This window comes from Gouania willdenowi, unplaced genomic scaffold, assembly GCF_900634775.1.
Source record: "Gouania willdenowi unplaced genomic scaffold, fGouWil2.1 scaffold_32_arrow_ctg1, whole genome shotgun sequence".
Classification (NCBI taxonomy): Eukaryota; Metazoa; Chordata; class Actinopteri; order Blenniiformes; family Gobiesocidae; genus Gouania; species Gouania willdenowi.
This window is the reverse complement of record NW_021145091.1, coordinates 592121-613540: the sequence shown is the minus strand read 5'-3', so window position 1 is coordinate 613540 and position 21420 is coordinate 592121. Positions and strand designations below refer to the sequence as shown.

The window sequence follows — 21420 nt, the reverse complement described above, 5'->3', positions numbered from 1 at the left end:
TCATGGTAGGGGGAAGAAGTGTGAGGGGGGTCTCCGTCTAGGGAGACTAGGACCAGGACTGCAAACATAAGGGTTACCTGTGCTGCTCCAGCATTTAGACAGAGCCACAGGGCTGTAAAAACAGTGTCAGACAGTCTCCAACAAACTAAAAGCAGCCTACGACCAACAACAGGACAGTCTGAAATGAAAACTTAACAGACAAGCTGAGACAAGTTCAACATAAGACACTAACACAGACTCCGATTGTTACAGCGGTGCATCCTGGGAGCTCACGTCCCATATCAGAGGAGATCTGGTGGTGCCTACAGCCAACACGCCTGAGGAGGTGGGATGGAAGAGCAGCAGCTCCAGCCTGCCAAGTCCTGGATGCAGGGTGAGGTCTGGACTGCTGCTGGTCAGGATCACATAAACACCACAGCTTCACCTGAATACACACACAAAAGGAGAAAAGTGGTGTTCTTAAAGTGTCATTATTATAAAGGCATAAACAGATTGTATTCAATCTGTTTTTAAATGTTGAAGCCACATTATTTTATTTTTTTTACATCAGTGCTTTACAACATTGGGGTCAGGACCCTGGATTTTAAATGGGGTCACCTGAAATGTCTAGTAATTGATAAAAATAAAATAATTACTGATTAAAACACAAATTTTGAACATTAATGAATTATTATTGTTTTTGAATATAAAACAAAACAATCTTAAACAACTGTATTCTATCAATAAATATGAATCTATCCATGCATCCATCCATTTTCAGACCCACTTTGTCCTATTTCAGAATTGCGGGGCATTAAAATTAAATGCAGTTTTAAAAAAATTAAATCTGAGCTGGCAAAACATGTCACCAATCCTGACTGCTCTGTATTTGCAACAAACATGATGGAAAACGAATTCTAAAAAGAAAAAAAAAGTCTTTCGGGTCACCAGAGACTCATATCAAAATGAGGTCACGACCCAAAAAAGGCTGGGAACCACTGCTTTACATCCTTAGGACAACTCGTTTAATAAAACAATACCCTATGGTAGTGTGAAGAGAAAATATGAAGACTTTGTAGATGTGGGATGTGAAGTTTACATAAGCTCAATGATGAAACCAAACTGCTGAGCTGAAATCTAAAGTCAGCACATTCCTGTCAGTCAGGACACAAAATTCCCACAAGAAGCTGTTGAAAAATCTAAATGCTAACACTTGGTTGTGTTTTCAAAGAAAAGTGTAGGATAAAAATCAATAAATGAACAAATCTTGAGGGAAGCGACTCAGTGTTTCATCTGCAGAGCATGTTGCTAGGAGACGTTCATCAAAAGGGGAAAAGTCCATATCAGTCACTAAATCTGACAAACAGGAGGAAAACAAAGAGATTTACCAGAACTTTCTAGTGTTAATATTCTTTCTTTAGAGTTCTCTAAGAATTTTAAAACGTTACCAGAATGACAGGAAACCTGGGTGAGCGACCATTGTCCGTCTGAACTGGGTCGGACTGATGTCAGACCCACTTACACACACAATACAATTTTTCACATCTGGTTTAAAACAAAATGCATGTTTAGTAGGGCTGAACGATTCATTGCATTTGCGATATTATCGCGATATTATAAAACGTGATTTTCTAATCGCAAAGGCTGAATTATTTTTTCTTGTCCTGTTAAGTTCAGAGTGTTTAAGAAGTACAGTCTGTTTACATGTTTCATGACACGTGAAGTTAGTTAGATGTGTTGAAGAGGTAAAGCCACAGATTTGTTTGCTTTATTGTTGTAATCTGTGCTTTAAAATGTATATTTAATATTTATTTTAAGTTTAAATAAATCTGAAATAGTTTATTATGAAACAGATTAATTTAATGCTTGTGTGCATTGAAAAATACATGACAAGAGGCCTTTGAAAGAATAATCTCATATTAAATCACAATATTGAGGGAAAAAAATCCCAATTAGATTATTTTCCAAAATCGTTCAGCCCTAATGTTGAGGCTAATATTTCTTTCCCCCTTTAATGATAACGTATTACCCTTTATTTCTGATAAATGATTCATGTTTATCATACAGACTAATGCAACACTTGAGTAAAAAGCCTCAGTAGTCTGCATGTGTCAAAAATGAGAAATAGTATATAAATAATAATAGTTTTTGGCTATTTAATTAAATATATATTCAAGTTGTTCTTACTTTATTTGATCTAGTTTTAAATATAAAAAGTAACAGTAAAAATTATACTAAAGTAATTATTTTATATCATTTATCTTATTAATTTATCTTTGTCTCTGATATTAAATATGATGTTATCTGAATGAACCAAATTTGATAATAAATTAAATTATATTGCTGTGGGTCAAAATCAGTGTAAGACACTTTTAAAAGCTTACTTGTCTGCTCAGCATTAAAAGCCACCAGTTTGGAGCTGGCTTTGATGTGGTTGCCATGGCAGGAAAGGGAACCAGCCCGGATATTGTTGATCTATTCCTACAGTTAAACATGAATGGAATTTAAAAAATAATATTCAAACAGGAATAAACATGCAAACCAAAAACAGAAAAGCCCCCTTTTTTTTTAGTTTCACAGCTGCATTGATAAGTTAGAGACGCTTTGGAAAGAGAAACATGTTGAGGAAGAACAAATACCGTATGTGTTGCACAGCAGGAAACATTTTAAAACAACTTTCACAACTTCAACCACCAAAGTCGACAAAATGACCTTTTATGTGTCTTTCTGTGGATGAGGGTATTTATCTGAAGAAACGCACTGTTTTTTGGATGGTGGAGTCAAATACCTACAAATAGGGGCGTGCATCTGACGATAAAAAAGATTCACCATTTAAACGTCACGATACAATATATGAAAATAATAATTCATTGTATTTCTTTCAATTTATTTTTAAAAAAAAACTCATATCCTGATATATCCCCATACTAGACATGACAAAACATAACGATAAATCGCGATATCAATAATAACAAATTTCACCTTTTCAAGAACAAAATGGTATGGAATCCAATTTATTTTTTTATTTATTGTTTTGAAACTTGCGAAAACAAGTAAATGGTAACTAACTGTAATTCAAGTACCAATATCAAGTGGTATGTTTATCAAATTATCATATCACATTCTTCAAAAAAACATTATGATTCTGTTAAGTTCTCAAATTAAAAAAAAAAAAAAGTAACCATATACATCTATGAAAGTAGAGATGTCCCAATATAATTTTTTTATTTTTTATTATTTTTTTTACTTCTGATATAATGAGGTTTACTGACACCTAGTGATTGGGCGTTTACATGCTATGCATGTTAGCACAAATAAATGTTTTTTTTTTGTTAAAAAAAACATAATTGAAAAAATTTATTTGGACATTTTTTTTTTGCCGAACGATATGATAATCACTCGATGAAATATCACGATATATCTCTAAATCTCTTTTTTATTTTACACCCTTGCAAAGCAAAGAAAAGCCTGACACTATTAACTAAAGATGAAACGATATGGATTTTTTAGGGCCAATGGTGCCAATACCAATTTTTTTTCCATCGACCTTAGCCAATGACCGATACGGACTGCCGATATTCTTGAGCCAATATTTGGAGCAGATACTACTTTTGCTCCCTCAATTTATATCAAAAAAATTACACAATGATGATAACAAATGGTACGAGTCTCAATTTTCTCAAAAAAAGAACATTAGAAATTAACAAAGGTGAGGTAGAACGACAAGTAAAAAAAATATATTTAACAAACATTAAAAACAGGTGATGTAGAACAATAACGAGTAAAAAATATTTCTGCTTTCTGTAAATAATGGGCATTGGTGAACGCAGCAGCCCACATCGGCCGATGCCGATACACGTAAAAAACGCAAAAAAATGTATGTTTTGAGTGAATTACGATTTATTTTGGTCTTGATCTTATTTTCTGTTTGGTTTTTGATTGTCAATGTTGTGTATTGTGTTTTTATTCGTTTTTTTCTTTTCTTTTTTGTAGTTTTAATTAACAAATAAAACACCACAAAACATATTAAAATGTGTACTATTAAAATATTTAACAATCATCATATGGTCGGTTTACAATCAAATATCAAGTCCCAGCAGCTCTGACGTCAGGATTTGGAGTGAAGGAAGTGACGTAGTCTACGCCCATTAGATAAAAGGCTCAGTCAGCGATACTGCACTGTACTGCCATATGTACTCTGTTATTGTTATTGTTTAACACTCAGCTCTATCTGTCTCAGAGATATTCGCTCCACGGACACACACACACCTGTGGGAACCGGGTCTCAAATCAGGTTCAAATAAACTCAAATCATATTCAAGTAATCTTTCAAATCATAATTACTAAACTTGGCACCATGCACTTTAACTGAATGAAGTGAGGTTTAGCTGATTAGTTTGAAATAAATAATATTTGCATTGTAATATTTTACATTTACTTGTAAATTCAGTGATATTTCTGAATAAAGTAAGAAAATAATATTTATGTTGTTCTACATGACCTGTTTTTAATATTTATTCTATTTTTTAAAATGTTCTTGTTTAAATATGTGCATTTCATTACGTTTTAATGTTGAAACCCAAAGTAAATTCCTACAAATTTGCATAAATTACATCAGGACATGAGTTTACTCTACAACTCATGTTTGAGTGTTCCTGGCTGCTGCAAACTTTATTAAATAACATGTATTGCTAGTTTTTACTTATGTATTTGTTGTGCTTTTTTTATTTTCGTTATAGTCACTATGGCAATCCAACGAGTGTCTGCAACCCTTGGCAATTTAGTGAAAGACGTCTACAACAAGGAAGGCTGTAATTTGCTGCAAAAAGGTATTATCTATTTGACAAACTTACAACTACCGCCTCGCTGTATGATGCGGACAATTTTATTTCATTTTCACAATCTGGAAGTAGTCGTTAACTGTCTATTTCATTGTAGCTTTGGGAATGACGAAGCCTTGTGTGAAGCCTGTAGCCTTGGAGAAAGCGATGAGTTCAATTTCTCACATACAGAAGAAGAAATATAAATATATATTTGCTTCAGTATATTAACACAGAGTTAAAGAGAATTTAGACAAATACATTATCTGTAAAATGTGTTCATTATGTGGCATATTCTGTTAATATTAATGCTAAATCAAATTCTACTGTTCAAAGAATAAATAAACTTGTGATGTTTGTGTCGCTATCATTGAAACTTTATTACACATATCATGCATTTTCTCTACAAGCTTTTTTTTTTCTTTCCTGATATTGTCCATCATGTTTACAGCAGGTGAAAACATTTGAAGAAACTAATGCTGTGTTCAAGTTCACACGATCCAAGACCAAGAAATGCTCACCATCAGAATGCACCGAGACCAGTGAGACTTTATTTAGTTATGGAAAAAAATCTAAATAAATAAAGGCTCAAAGCCAGTTTTTAGGATAATATTCTACGTTTACACGCTGTTTTTCATTGTAAATGTGTGTTTGAATGCTTAGCAAAGAGTCAAAAATGTAAACTCACTACAAAATGTCACAATACGTATATTTCCCCTCTTGGAATGAAAATAGACAGATGACTACACATTCACTTGTGTTTTGGGACAATATCACAAACATTCCTACCTGTAAAACAGATGACAAAATATCTAGTAACTAGCAATCAGACAGGAAATCTATTGTAAAATATCATGCTACGTAGTCTTTTGTGATTACGACGTAACGTTACCTTCTGCTCATCTCATATATATGCATATATATACAGTATATACATATATATTTTCATACATGCACAAATAAAAATGCTCGATCCATGCTAAACATCCATGCCACCCTCTTGTGGCCATAGTGAATTTAAACAAGACCATAAAGCTGCAAAAGCTGCTTGGAACGATAAATATAATTTTGTTATAACATCAATAGATCAATAAAAAGGTATTTATTTTAGGGAGTGAGTGGTAAAACCTAAAACAGGTATTTAGGATCAACGTGTCTAAAGTTAAGCCCAGTTTTATCTACAGTCTAAGACATGTCAGTGCATCGTAGACCGATGTATGTGCAAGAACCACCACTGCAAACTCAAGGGCTGCCCCGGACTCGAGGTTTTATCTTGTAAAGGATATGATTGTTTAAACCAGGGGTCCCCAATCCTGGTCCTCAAGGGCCACTATCCAGCATGTTTTAGATGTTTCCCTCTTCCAACACACCTGATTGAAATGAACAGGATTGTTATCAGGCTTCTGCAGAGCTTGATGATGAGTTAATCATTTGAAAACACACCTCTCTTACGAGAAAATGAATTGGTTTTCTCCAGACTAAATATAACTTGTGATATTTAGTATGGCGATAGCCAGACTAGCTAAATATGGCTTTTCTGGGTGATTCTTCAACAATGGGCAAATTTGGCGTCTGTAGTTTTTGGAAAATAACAACAAATATTCTATTTTTAATTATTTTACATGTAATGTATCAGTGCAATGTCTAGTGTCACTTTAGTGGTTGCTTTAATATTCAATATATAGTTTTTCAGCATATTTAAAATATGACTTCTAACCCTAATCGTGATGGAAATGACAAAATTTCATATTCATTAAAAATCTTGAAATCTCTTGCTTTAGCTTCGACATTAAATGTACACACAATACAACAAGTGAAAATAATTTTTATTAATTGAGAGCATATTCAAAAGAAATATAAGCCTTTTGGAAATGATGTCTGGAAAGTTTATTTTTTCTTGGATTTTTTTTCTTGAAACTTTAGCTTAATTATATCTTGTTCTTTTGTGTCTACTATACAATTAACATTCGCGAGCTCAGTCATAAATATAAATCGCATTGCTTGTGTTTTCTAAACTAGTGTTTGTTTTCTAAACTAGTTTTGTTGATACATAAGCCTCTTTTCCTGATGCGCGCTTCCCGTGCTCGTTAAACGTTGCTGGTCATGCTGCGTTTTGCGTTTCATTTTACTGTTTTTTTTTGGTGGCTGACATAATTCATATTTGTTTGAGTAAACATGGAAGCATTAAATTGCATCAATGCTCTAGATATTTTCTCTAATGGTTGTCATTTGTAGGAAAAAATTGTGTAGATCAGTGATGTGAGGATTTTTCACATAGTAAACTGAGCTATGTAACTGCAATTAATTAATGTAAAGAACTGAAGAAGAATTGAGTCAAGAATCTAGACTCCAATATGATGGTTAGCTAGTATTAGCTAGGTGACTACCCTATAGAGTACTTTATTTAAATACTGGCTTGAATTTCAGAAGTGAATGTTAGATGCCGTTTTTCTTCTCACTTCTATTTTTCTTTTTCAGATACCTAACTCTTGGGGTATTTGTCTCATTCTCCTCATGTCCTGTGTTCTCACCTCCATGTGACAACATAGTTTGTAAGTATAAGTGAAAAGTTGTACACATCAAAATGTAGCACAGTTTAAATGAAGTTCAGATTAATTTACAGTTCATGTGTAGTTAAAATTGTTTGCAATATCAATTGGAAACATTTAGAGTAAGTATAGTTAAAAGCACAAATTATTGATTTATGATACAAAAAACTCATTAAGCCTACAATTTCTTATCTTTGACAAGGTTGGTTGTGTGGGGTTTTAAGTTATTCTTGGACATTATGCACTTTGAAAAGGAGCTGGCTTTTTGAGTGTCCTTTTTGTAACATGAAAGCTGTTAAACCTTAACAACAAACTCAGCTGAAAGGCATCTGATTTTACAAATAACCTAATTGATTTTACAAATAACCTAATTGATATGTTGTCCTTTGTCTTCATTCACAGGTGCTGTGTGAATGTGGCCTTGCAAATTGTGTGACCGTTCGTTATCTACCAGGTATGAGTTATTAAAACATTTCAGGTTGAGACATTTCCACCATAGCTTGACAGGTCGATATCCCTGTGTATATCTAGACTGTCCTTGCACATTCATAAGCTGCAAGCAACTTTTGACACACACATATCGAACACACCGCAAGTTTGATACAGCAGGTGCTCAGTCCACTACGTTCTCATGTCAGACATGTGGGTGTGAAGAACTTTCAACAGAGAAGGAATACTTTAGTCATATTAATCAACACCTTAGGCAGTATGAAAATGTAACTTGTATGTTTGAGGGATGTACTTATCAGTCTAACATATATGGTACTTTTAATTCACATAAAAATCGTAAACATAATCCCCACAGTCTAAAGGATTTTAAAGCAGGTGTAGTTAAAGTCGGTGTCCAGTCAGTGTCTAGTCCAGTAGATGAGGGGCCCACATTTACTGCGGACATAGATGGTAGTCTGTCAGACGCAGATGCAGATAGTGATATTGATAATTCAGAGGACCTTCCTGAAGTTGTAGAAAATAAACTTGGCTTTGTTCTATTGAAGTTGGAAAACATTTTTCATGTTCCATCTACAGCAATAGATGAATTAGTTGATGAGCTACACTACCTGCTGAGTACTGTATCTGTGTCAATAACTTGTAACAGTATTTCAGATTTTTTCAAAAGAAAAAACATAGAGGTGCAAATGCACTGGAAAAAGGTGGACCCCTTGCAACAGCTTATAAGAGAAAAGAGTACTATAAAGAAGTGTTTAAGGTTGTCGAGCCAGTGAAGTTTCTTCTTGATCAAAAAACAAGCAAGTCCTTTCAATATATCCCATTACTGCGATCTTTACAGCAGATACTTGATTCTTCTGAAGTGTTGAATAGAGTTATTGATAGCCACAGAACACAGGGCAGTGACCCAGACCAGCTTGAAAACCAGCAGTATCGCTCCATAAGAGATGGTGTGTACTTCAAAGAAAATCCTTTCCTGTCAGGTGATGAGTTAAACATTTGTTTGACATTGTACATTGATGACTTTGCTGTGAAAATTTGTCTGTAATGAAGGGTTTGTGGTAAGGGTAGAAGAGAAAGAAGGGTAAACTCCCCTCTCTTCTGGAAGCCAGTAAGTCACCTTTCATGGCTTCCACTCTTTGCTTAACTCCTCACCCATCCTCCTCACGCTCCAATTCTCCTATAGCCTTCTCACTACCAGAGTTTTCGTTAGATGACTTTTCACCTATTTGAAATCATTTAAATAACCAGAGTAATACTTGTCCACTCTGTCTCCACCTTAGATTAGCAAAGCAGTATGGCAGGACGAGTAACTTTCAGAGTCCTCATTGGAGGTGAAGATGATGCAAGAAAGCTCATCATTGAATCTGGAATACCAAACACTGTGGAGGAATTCACTCAGCAAATCAAAACTTTTTTCCAGCTGACTGAGCCATTCAGACTTCAGTACAGAGACAAATAAATGGATGATCAGTTTATGAACCTTTGTTCAACGTCAGAACTTGTAGATAAAGCTACTGTGAAAGCTGTGTTCATACCTGAGACAACCAGCTCTTATCCAATAAGTAATGCTATCCCCACAATACCACGTAGTCTTTTCGATGCCAGCGCCATAAACCTCAGCGCATCATCACATGAAGCAAGTGATTCAGACTCCTGCCGCAGCAATGATACCATCATCTTGTCATCGCCCGAGACTCGGTCCTGTTCTTGGCCCAAAGTCTTAGCCTTTCCAGATTTCCCTGTCAGCACTTTTTACTGGCAGCCATTTTTTTTTAGACCAAATGGTCAATAACTTTTGATAGGAAGATGCCACAAACTTGTGCTTTACATTGTTGACAAGGTCTCAATGAGCTCTAAAACATATTAAAAGAAATCAGACCTCCAGCGCCTTCTAGTGGCGAATTAGGCAAGAGAAGAAAATCTGAAATTCCACTGATGAGGTGTATCTCAGCTTGTGTATGTTCCACAGACTTGTGCTTTACACCTTTGGAAAGGTCTCAATAAACTCTATAACATATCAAAAACTCAGACCTCTAACACCATCTACTGGGAAGTTATGCAAGTTTATCTCTGAAGGCCCACACCTCAGACCCCTGGGGGCCCGGAAGGGAACCGACGAGCGGTCCGGTTCTCACATATGTTAAGGGGCCCGTTAAGCCGATATAGGAACAGTTGACCCCATCTCGATAGCACCTTGCGTTCCTGAGTTATTACCATTTTTCCAGATTTCCCTGTCAGCACTTTTTAATGGCAGCCATTTTTTTTTTAGACCAAATGGTCAATAACTTTTGATAGGAAGATGCCACAAACTTGTGCTTTACATCGTTGAAAAGGTCTCAATGAGCTCTAAAACATATTAAGAGAAATCAGACCTCCAGCGCCTTCTAGTGGTGAATTAGGCAAGAGAAGAAAATGTGAAATTCCACTGATGAGGTGTATCTCAGCTTCTCTATGTGCCACAGACTTGTGCTTTACACCTTTGGAAAGGTCTCAATAAACTCTATAACATATCAAAAAAATCAGACCTCTAGCACCATCTACTGGGAAGTTATGCAAGTTTATCTCTGAAGGCCCACACCTCAGACCCCTGGGGGCCCGGAAGGGAACCGACGAGAGGTCCGGTTCTCACATATGTTAAGGGGCCCGTTAAGTCGATATAGGAACAGTTGACCCCATCTCGATAGCACCTTGCGTTCCTGAGTTATTACCATTTTTCCAGATTTCCCTGTCAGCACTTTTTACTGGCAGCCATTTTTTTTTAGACCAAATGGTCAATAACTTTTGATAGGAAGATGCCACAAACTTGTGCTTTACATCGTTGAAAAGGTCTCAATGAGCTCTAAAACATATTAAAAGAAATCAGACCTCCAGCGCCTTCTAGTGGCGAATTAGGCAAGAGAAGAAAATCTGAAATTCCACTGATGAGGTGTATCTCAGCTTGTCTATGTGCCACAGACTTGTGCTTTACACCTTTGGAAAGGTCTCAATAAACTCTATAACATATCAAAAAATCAGACCTCTAGCACCATCTACTGGGAAGTTATGCAAGTTTATCTCTGAAGGCCCACACCTCAGACCCCTGGGGGCCCGGAAGGGAACCGACGAGAGGTCCGGTTCTCACATATGTTAAGGGGCCCGTTAAGCCGATATAGGAACAGTTGACCCCATCTCGATAGCACCTTGCGTTCCTGAGTTATTACCATTTTTCCAGATTTCCCTGTCAGCACTTTTTACTGGCAGCCATTTTTTTTTAGACCAAATGGTCAATAACTTTTGATAGGAAGATGCCACAAACTTGTGCTTTACATCGTTGAAAAGGTCTCAATGAGCTCTAAAACATATTAAAAGAAATCAGACCTCCAGCGCCTTCTAGTGGTGAATTAGGCAAGAGAAGAAAATGTGAAATTCCACTGATGAGGTGTATCTCAGCTTGTGTATGTTCCACAGACTTGTGCTTTACACCTTTGGAAAGGTCTCAATAAACTCTATAACATATCAAAAACTCAGACCTCTAACACCATCTACTGGGAAGTTATGCAAGTTTATCTCTGAAGGCCCACACCTCAGACCCCTGGGGGCCCGGAAGGGAACCGACGAGAGGTCCGGTTCTCACATATGTTAAGGGGCCCGTTAAGCCGATATAGGAACAGTTGACCCCATCTCGATAGCACCTTGCGTTCCTGAGTTATTACCATTTTTCCAGATTTCCCTGTCAGCACTTTTTACTGGCAGCCATTTTTTTTTAGACCAAATGGTCAATAACTTTTGATAGGAAGATGCCACAAACTTGTGCTTTACATCGTTGAAAAGGTCTCAATGAGCTCTAAAACATATTAAAAGAAATCAGACCTCCAGCGCCTTCTAGTGGCGAATTAGGCAAGAGAAGATAATCTGAAATTCCACTGATGAGGTGTATCTCAGCTTGTCTATGTTCCACAGACTTGTGCTTTACAACTTTGGAAAGGTCTCAATAAACTCTATAACATATCAAAAAATCAGACCTCTAGCACCATCTACTGGGAAGTTATGCAAGTTTATCTCTGAAGGCCCACACCTCAGACCCCTGGGGGCCCGGAAGGGAACCGACGAGAGGTCCGGTTCTCACATATGTTAAGGGGCCCGTTAAGTCGATATAGGAACAGTTGACCCCATCTCGATAGCACCTTGCGTTCCTGAGTTATTACCATTTTTCCAGATTTCCCTGTCAGCACTTTTTACTGGCAGCCATTTTTTTTTAGACCAAATGGTCAATAACTTTTGATAGGAAGATGCCACAAACTTGTGCTTTACATCGTTGAAAAGGTCTCAATGAGCTCTAAAACATATTAAAAGAAATCAGACCTCCAGCGCCTTCTAGTGGCGAATTAGGCAAGAGAAGAAAATGTGAAATTCCACTGATGAGGTGTATCTCAGCTTGTCTATGTGCCACAGACTTGTGCTTTACACCTTTGAAAAGGTCTCAATAAACTCTATAACATATCAAAAAATCAGACCTCTAGCACCATCTACTGGGAAGTTACTCAAGTTCATCTCTGAAGGCCCACACCTCAGACCCCTGGGGGCCCGGAAGGGAACCGACGAGAGGTCCGGTTCTCACATATGTTAAGGGGCCCGTTAAGTCGATATAGGAACAGTTGACCCCATCTCGATAGCACCTTGCGTTCCTGAGTTATTACCATTTTTCCAGATTTCCCTGTCAGCACTTTTTACTGGCAGCCATTTTTTTTTAGACCAAATGGTCAATAACTTTTGATAGGAAGATGCCACAAACTTGTGCTTTACATTGTTGAAAAGGTCTCAATGAGCTCTAAAACATATTAAAAGAAATCAGACCTCCAGCGCCTTCTAGTGGCGAATTAGGCAAGAGAAGAAAATCTGAAATTCCACTGATGAGGTGTATCTCAGCTTGTGTATGTTCCACAGACTTGTGCTTTACACCTTTGGAAAGGTCTCAATAAACTCTATAACATATCAAAAAATCAGACCTCTAGCACCATCTACTGGGAAGTTATGCAAGTTTATCTCTAAAGGCCCACACCTCAGACCCCTGGGGGCCCGGAAGGGAACCGACGAGCGGTCCGGTTCTCACATATGTTAAGGGGCCCGTTAAGCCGATATAGGAACAGTTGACCCCATCTCGATAGCACCTTGCGTTCCTGAGTTATTACCATTTTTCCAGATTTCCCTGTCAGCACTTTTTACTGGCAGCCATTTTTTTTAGACCAAATGGTCAATAACTTTTGATAGGAAGATGCCACAAACTTGTGCTTTACATCGTTGAAAAGGTCTCAATGAGCTCTAAAACATATTAAAAGAAATCAGACCTCCAGCGCCTTCTAGTGGTGAATTAGGCAAGAGAAGAAAATGTGAAATTCCACTGATGAGGTGTATCTCAGCTTGTCTATGTGCCACAGACTTGTGCTTCACACCTTTGGAAAGGTCTCAATAAACTCTATAACATATCAAAAAATCAGACCTCTAGCACCATCTACTGGAAAGTTACTCAAGTTCATCTCTGAAGGCCCACACCTCAGACCCCTGGGGGCCCGGAAGGGAACCGACGAGAGGTCCGGTTCTCACATATGTTAAGGGGCCCGTTAAGCCGATATAGGAACAGTTGACCTCATCTCGATAGCACCTTGCGTTCCTGAGTTATTACCATTTTTCCAGATTTCCCTGTCAGCACTTTTTACTGGCAGCCATTTTTTTTTAGACCAAATGGTCAATAACTTTTGATAGGAAGATGCCACAAACTTGTGCTTTACATCGTTGAAAAGGTCTCAATGAGCTCTAAAACATATTAAAAGAAATCAGACCTCCAGCGCCTTCTAGTGGTGAATTAGGCAAGAGAAGAAAATGTGAAATTCCACTGATGAGGTGTATCTCAGCTTGTCTATGTGCCACAGACTTGTGCTTCACACCTTTGGAAAGGTCTCAATAAACTCTATAACATATCAAAAAATCAGACCTCTAGCACCATCTACTGGGAAGTTACTCAAGTTCATCTCTGAAGGCCCACACCTCAGACCCCTGGGGGCCCGGAAGGGAACCGACGAGAGGTCCGGTTCTCACATATGTTAAGGGGCCCGTTAAGCCGATATAGGAACAGTTGACCTCATCTCGATAGCACCTTGCGTTCCTGAGTTATTACCATTTTTCCAGATTTCCCTGTCAGCACTTTTTACTGGCAGCCATTTTTTTTTAGACCAAATGGTCAATAACTTTTGATAGGAAGATGCCACAAACTTGTGCTTTACATCGTTGAAAAGGTCTCAATGAGCTCTAAAACATATTAAAAGAAATCAGACCTCCAGCGCCTTCTAGTGGCGAATTAGGCAAGAGAAGAAAATGTGAAATTCCACTGATGAGGTGTATCTCAGCTTGTCTATGTTCCACAGACTTGTGCTTCACACCTTTGGAAAGGTCTCAATAAACTCTATAACATATCAAAAAATCAGACCTCTAACACCATCTACTGGGAAGTTACTCAAGTTCATCTCTGAAGGCCCACACCTCAGACCCCTGGGGGCCCGGAAGGGAACCGACGAGAGGTCCGGTTCTCACATATGTTAAGGGGCCCGTTAAGTCGATATAGGAACAGTTGACCCCATCTCGATAGCACCTTGCGTTCCTGAGTTATTACCATTTTTCCAGATTTCCCTGTCAGCACTTTTTACTGGCAGCCATTTTTTTTTAGACCAAATGGTCAATAACTTTTGATAGGAAGATGCCACAAACTTGTGCTTTACATCGTTGAAAAGGTCTCAATGAGCTCTAAAACATATTAAAAGAAATCAGACCTCCAGCGCCTTCTAGTGGCGAATTAGGCAAGAGAAGAAAATGTGAAATTCCACTGATGAGGTGTATCTCAGCTTGTCTATGTGCCACAGACTTGTGCTTTACAACTTTGGAAAGGTCTCAATAAACTCTATAACATATCAAAAAATCAGACCTCTAACACCATCTACTGGGAAGTTACTCAAGTTCATCTCTGAAGGCCCACACCTCAGACCCCTGGGGGCCCGGAAGGGAACCGACGAGAGGTCCGGTTCTCACATATGTTAAGGGGCCCGTTAAGTCGATATAGGAACAGTTGACCCCATCTCGATAGCACCTTGCGTTCCTGAGTTATTACCATTTTTCCAGATTTCCCTGTCAGCACTTTTTACTGGCAGCCATTTTTTTTTAGACCAAATGGTCAATAACTTTTGATAGGAAGATGCCACAAACTTGTGCTTTACATCGTTGAAAAGGTCTCAATGAGCTCTAAAACATATTAAAAGAAATCAGACCTCCAGCGCCTTCTAGTGGCGAATTAGGCAAGAGAAGAAAATGTGAAATTCCACTGATGAGGTGTATCTCAGCTTGTGTATGTTCCACAGACTTGTGCTTTACACCTTTGGAAAGGTCTCAATAAACTCTATAACATATCAAAAAATCAGACCTCTAGCACCATCTACTGGGAAGTTATGCAAGTTTATCTCTGAAGGCCCACACCTCAGACCCCTGGGGGCCCGGAAGGGAACCGACGAGCGGTCCGGTTCTCACATATGTTAAGGGGCCCGTTAAGCCGATATAGGAACAGTTGACCTCATCTCGATAGCACCTTGCGTTCCTGAGTTATTACCATTTTTCCAGATTTCCCTGTCAGCACTTTTTACTGGCAGCCATTTTTTTTTAGACCAAATGGTCAATAACTTTTGATAGGAAGATGCCACAAACTTGTGCTTTACATCGTTGAAAAGGTCTCAATGAGCTCTAAAACATATCAAAAAATCAGACCTCCAGCGCCTTCTAGTGGCGAATTAGGCAAGAGAAGATAATCTGAAATTCCACTGATGAGGTGTATCTCAGCTTGTCTATGTGCCACAGACTTGTGCTTTACACCTTTGGAAAGGTCTCAATAAACTCTATAACATATCAAAAAATCAGACCTCTAGCACCATCTACCGGGAAGTTACTCAAGTTCATCTCTGAAGGCCCACACCTCAGACCCCTGGGGGCCCGGAAGGGAACCGACGAGAGGTCCGGTTCTCACATATGTTAAGGGGCCCGTTAAGCCGATATAGGAACAGTTGACCCCATCTCGATAGCACCTTGCGTTCCTGAGTTATTACCATTTTTCCAGATTTCCCTGTCAGCACTTTTTACTGGCAGCCATTTTTTTTTAGACCAAATGGTCAATAACTTTTGATAGGAAGATGCCACAAACTTGTGCTTTACATCGTTGAAAAGGTCTCAATGAGCTCTAAAACATATTAAAAGAAATCAGACCTCCAGCGCCTTCTAGTGGTGAATTAGGCAAGAGAAGAAAATCTGAAATTCCACTGATGAGGTGTATCTCAGCTTGTGTATGTTCCACAGACTTGTGCTTTACACCTTTGGAAAGGTCTCAATAAACTCTATAACATATCAAAAACTCAGACCTCTAGCACCATCTACTGGGAAGTTATGCAAGTTTATCTCTGAAGGCCCACACCTCAGACCCCTGGGGGCCCGGAAGGGAACCGACGAGCGGTCCGGTTCTCACATATGTTAAGGGGCCCGTTAAGCCGATATAGGAACAGTTGACCCCATCTCGATAGCACCTTGCGTTCCTGAGTTATTACCATTTTTCCAGATTTCCCTGTCAGCACTTTTTACTGGCAGCCATTTTTTTTTAGACCAAATGGTCAATAACTTTTGATAGGAAGATGCCACAAACTTGTGCTTTACATTGTTGAAAAGGTCTCAATGAGCTCTAAAACATATTAAAAGAAATCAGACCTCCAGCGCCTTCTAGTGGTGAATTAGGCAAGAGAAGAAAATCTGAAATTCCACTGATGAGGTGTATCTCAGCTTGTGTATGTTCCACAGACTTGTGCTTTACACCTTTGGAAAGGTCTCAATAAACTCTATAACATATCAAAAAATCAGACCTCTAGCACCATCTACTGGGAAGTTACTCAAGTTCATCTCTGAAGGCCCACACCTCAGACCCCTGGGGGCCCGGAAGGGAACCGACGAGAGGTCCGGTTCTCACATATGTTAAGGGGCCCGTTAAGCCGATATAGGAACAGTTGACCCCATCTCGATAGCACCTTGCGTTCCTGAGTTATTACCATTTTTCCAGATTTCCCTGTCAGCACTTTTTACTGGCAGCCATTTTTTTTTAGACCAAATGGTCAATAACTTTTGATAGGAAGATGCCACAAACTTGTGCTTTACATCGTTGAAAAGGTCTCAATGAGCTCTAAAACATATTAAAAGAAATCAGACCTCCAGCGCCTTCTAGTGGCGAATTAGGCAAGAGAAGAAAATCTGAAATTCCACTGATGAGGTGTATCTCAGCTTGTCTATGTGCCACAGACTTGTGCTTTACAACTTTGGAAAGGTCTCAATAAACTCTATAACATATCAAAAAATCAGACCTCTAGCACCATCTACCGGGAAGTTACTCAAGTTCATCTCTGAAGGCCCACACCTCAGACAGCTTTAAGCTAAGGGATGAGTACTGCAGAATTGTCTACTGCCCACTTTCTTGGTGTTTTGAACCATAAACGTTTTAACTCGTAACCATATTTTTACACATTTTTGTAGCTTCATAGGCCAGTTAGCTCAGCTGGACAGAGCGTGTTGCTAATAATGCCAAGGTCATGGGTTCAAACCCCATACTGACCAGGTCTTAATCAAGTACCTTAAACCTTAATGTGCTGTAAATGTTAGTGAATGAGTCCAAAAGGACAAGGTATGAATATGTATACAACCTCAAATTCAAATAGTCAGTTTATATAAGTCATCACTCAATTGTAATTATATCCAATTCAGTACTGGGTTCATCTGGATCTCTCAGTTGACCAATCCTGAATGAGACTGAGGTTTGTCCCTCCTACCTCATTAGCATACGGACACAGAAATTTGGAAATAAATAAATAAATGTTGAAATAGATAAATGTATAAATCAATTTAAGACATTTAATTATTTATGTCCCATTTATTTAATCGCTTTTATTAATTTATTCACACATTTAAAGTAAAAGAATTTATTCATTCTTTTATATATTTATTCCAGTATTTATTTATACATTTATACATTTGGCAGGTTTGGTCCTCCATACTCCCTGAGCACCAGTCAAACAAAGTTATGTTTATAGAAATACACAAAAAGAGGATTTAAAAGACATTCATAATTTAAAACTACAATTATAAATAAAAATAAAGTGTATTTAAAGTGTTGATGAAGAAAATAGAGTAGAGGTATTCTACAAGTCAGTTTAAATCTAAACAACTTAAGGTAATATTGCATATTACGGTACATGTAACATAATGGAATGATGTCTATCAATTATCACCATGGTACATCACAGGTAAATAAGTCATGGAGCTTCCTCACCCATTCCCTCAGACAGGCCTTAAGTCCTGATGCACAGGAGAACATTCTACCACAACAACTCCCACTCTGAGCCACCATCAGACGTCCATCACACCACAGCACCATGTAGCCCACAGCTAACCTCCAGCTAACGGTAGCCACACAGAGATAACATCTCCACACTTTCACTGCTGACACCAGACGTAGAGCTCAGGACCAGCCAAACCAGCGACACATCTGGATAATCAACTGATCAATAATAAATAAAATAATGTCACTTTATTGATCACTCACTCATTCTCTGCATTTTGACCCATTATTCCAGAGGGTTAGCAGTGGGCTGCTAACTACAGACAGCCAGGGAGCAGTCTGATAGTAGTTTATGAATATTCATAAAAACAGGCTAAAGACGGTTATTATCTGTGTACCCTTCGTTCTGTGGTTATTACATTTTAAAACTAAATCATAGTAACAAATAAACAGTGGTTATTTTGTTTTACTGATTTAAAACCAAAACATAAAGACAGAAAAACCAAATAAGCAGCGTTTTTCAATAAAAATCTTGTTCTGTTTGTGAGATATTTGGATATTTACGGGAAGTTAGAGCGAGAACTGAAGTCCACTGCACCTGGTTTCCCTCTCCAGGTCATGGACCAGGGGGTATTTCATCAAAGTGTTCTCAGTAGAGCCAGGCTTATGGTTCAAACCTGGTTCAAAGTAGCTATAAAGGAACGAAGGTCCACACCACTGCATAGTTTGCTCCCAAATTCAGTTTTTAATAAACACCAAAAGACGTGACGTTTTGGGCTGACCGCCCTTCATCAGACATAGGTTGTAACTTTCTGGCACACCTGTTTTTATAGTGTACATGATTGGACAGGGTGGTCACATGATACATTTCAGTGTAGGCGAGTGGACATTTGTCTTGCATATATTTACAGTTGCCATGTGTACTAACTATATAAATATATACAAAAATATATACACTACTATATACAAATGTAAAAAAATATAGAAAATATAGACTATGTATATTTAAAAAACATTTTGCACTATTTATAAATATAACATTCTTAGAATACAATTTTATATGCATGATCATACAAACATCAGGGTAACCGTAATATTGTATGAAAGTATTATACCTTATGTAGGTGTGTCCTAAACTAATCTTAATATGAGGGGTTCAATGCCCCCCTGATTTCCAGAGGAAGAACTAGTTTCTAACTCCACAATCTCAGTCTCCAGGTCCTTTATAGACCCACAGGCGTCACGTGTGGCATTGAGTGTATGCTGCTGGCACAAGAGTTTAATCTGCGTTTTGCCATAGTCCCACCACTGCTTAAGACATTTAAACTCAGCTTTCCTACGTCTAAAGGTGTTCCAAAAAAACCTAAAAATCTCACTAAAACCTTTATCAAATGTCAAACTTGAGTTAAAATGCCAGTACACACTCCATGGTAGAATGTTTTTCATGGCAAAGTGACACAAAACCAAACAATGATCAGTAAAACCAGCTGGCACTATGTCGCAGCGCTTAAAAACATTAAAATGGTGTTTAAAACAGTAAAAACGATCAAGCCTGGCTGATGATATCCTGTTTTCTGTCAGGTGGGACCAAGTATATTGTCTGCAGTCTGCGTGTACCCTCCTCCACACATCCACGAGGCCATGCGTGCTGATCAGCTGTCTCAGAACGCGCTGGGAAGCCGGGTGTGGCTCTGCATGATTAGGATCTAAAAACTCACATTCAGTACAGTTAAAATCCCCACCCAAGAATAAAAACTCCTCCAGGCCACAGCGATCCAACCTCGCTTTAACTATTTCTAAAAAGCTCTTCCTCTCTGAACCGTTTGTTGGAGCATAAATATTAACAAAGACCAGTGTGTGGATATCACATTGGGCTTTAACCAATAGACACCTGCCCTTTACCACATGCTCAACCTCTACATTTGTGGGAATAAAAGTCCTGGAGAAAATGAAACCTACTCCACCACTGGACGTGGTGTTGTGGCTCAGGATCACCTCCCCTTCCCATTCTTTAACCCAGTCTCTCTCTTTACAGTCATCACTATGTGTTTCTTGCATAAACAATACATCAGTGTTTTTTCTCCTTGCTGTGTCGAACACTAGTGCCCTTTTTTTTTTATCTCTCTCGCCCCATTTATGTTTAATGACCCCACCCTAAAATAATTCATAAGAAAAGAGGATAAAAGAAAAAAACCTGAACCAAATAAAAAGGAGAGAAAAACAACAAAAATCCTCATCATAAACTATAAATTAAGCTGTTTTCTAACTTTAATCATCTGCTTTTTGAGTCTGAAAATGTCTTGTTCAGTCAGATCTGATGTAGCTCTACCTTTAATGATGCGTTTTACTGAATTATGAAAAATGTATTTATCGGGAAAATGTTGTTCTAAATCAAGTCCTTTCATGCCTTTGGTCTGCTGCAGGAATACTTTAAACATTTTCTCTGAATAAAAGTTGTTTTCTTGGCTGACTGTTGTCTGAGAGAGAGTGTAAGAAACATCACTACAGTCAGACACACACTCATCACTGTCACTGCTGACTGCTTCACTCACCCCTGCCCTCACCCGTCCAGCGCTGCACACAGCAGCAGCACCAACAGTGCACTTCTGTGCTGACTAAGCCGCTCCACTACAGGAGCACCCTCTGACACACCTTCATCTATAGGCACCATAGCCTCAGTAACTGTGCGCTCCTCACGCACACCCTCCACCGCTCTCCCTGTCTCACCAACTTCACCTGCCTCCTCCCTCTCCACCAGGCCACCCACAGCCCCACCAGTCTCACTACGCTCAACAATCACCTTTACATTCTCCCCCTGCTCACCTGCCTCTCTGTTGTCTCCACCCATCTCCCCCCTTATCTCAGTGACCTCCAGTCCCTTATCATTATCCTTACCCGTTTCACTCTCCACCTCACCCAACACCTCAGTACGCTCATCGACACCCGATCTCTCCTCCACCTGATGCTCCGAACCCTCATCGGCGTCTCCCCTCCCTACAGTCGGACCGGGCTGCCTGGAAGTAGAGGCGGCGGCAGCCGCCTCATCGGCCAGGCCCCGAGGCTCGGCCGCCACGACCGGTATGGCCGAGACGTGCGCAGCTCCACCTGCACGATCAGGACATGCTCTAATGAGGTGTCCCTCCACCCCACAGCTGAAACACTTTAACTGGGAAGAGGTAGCAAAACAACATATAATCAAAGCCATCGATCTTCACAATGAACCGATAATTAAAGTCCTCCA

The 21420-nt window shown here is 38.8% G+C and overlaps 1 protein-coding gene and 1 long non-coding RNA gene across 4 annotated transcripts in view; both read left to right on the top strand.

Moving 5' to 3' along the window:
- LOC114459576 (uncharacterized) overlaps positions 1–5422 on the top strand; it is a 264387-nt gene extending 258965 nt beyond the window's left edge. Inside the window, exons 2-4 of one of the 3 annotated variants that reach the window (XR_003673410.1) lie at positions 253–373; positions 4719–4808; positions 5251–5422. This is a non-coding gene — a long non-coding RNA (uncharacterized LOC114459576). Of the gene's footprint in view, positions 1–252; positions 374–4238; positions 4301–4718; positions 4809–5250 lie in introns of those variants that run through there. The other 2 variants (XR_003673411.1, XR_003673409.1) reach the window with 2 other exon arrangements.
- Positions 1–21420, top strand: part of LOC114459559 (NACHT, LRR and PYD domains-containing protein 3-like) — a 629510-nt gene that overhangs the window by 457526 nt on the left and 150564 nt on the right. The gene's annotated exons all lie outside the window — the stretch shown is intronic.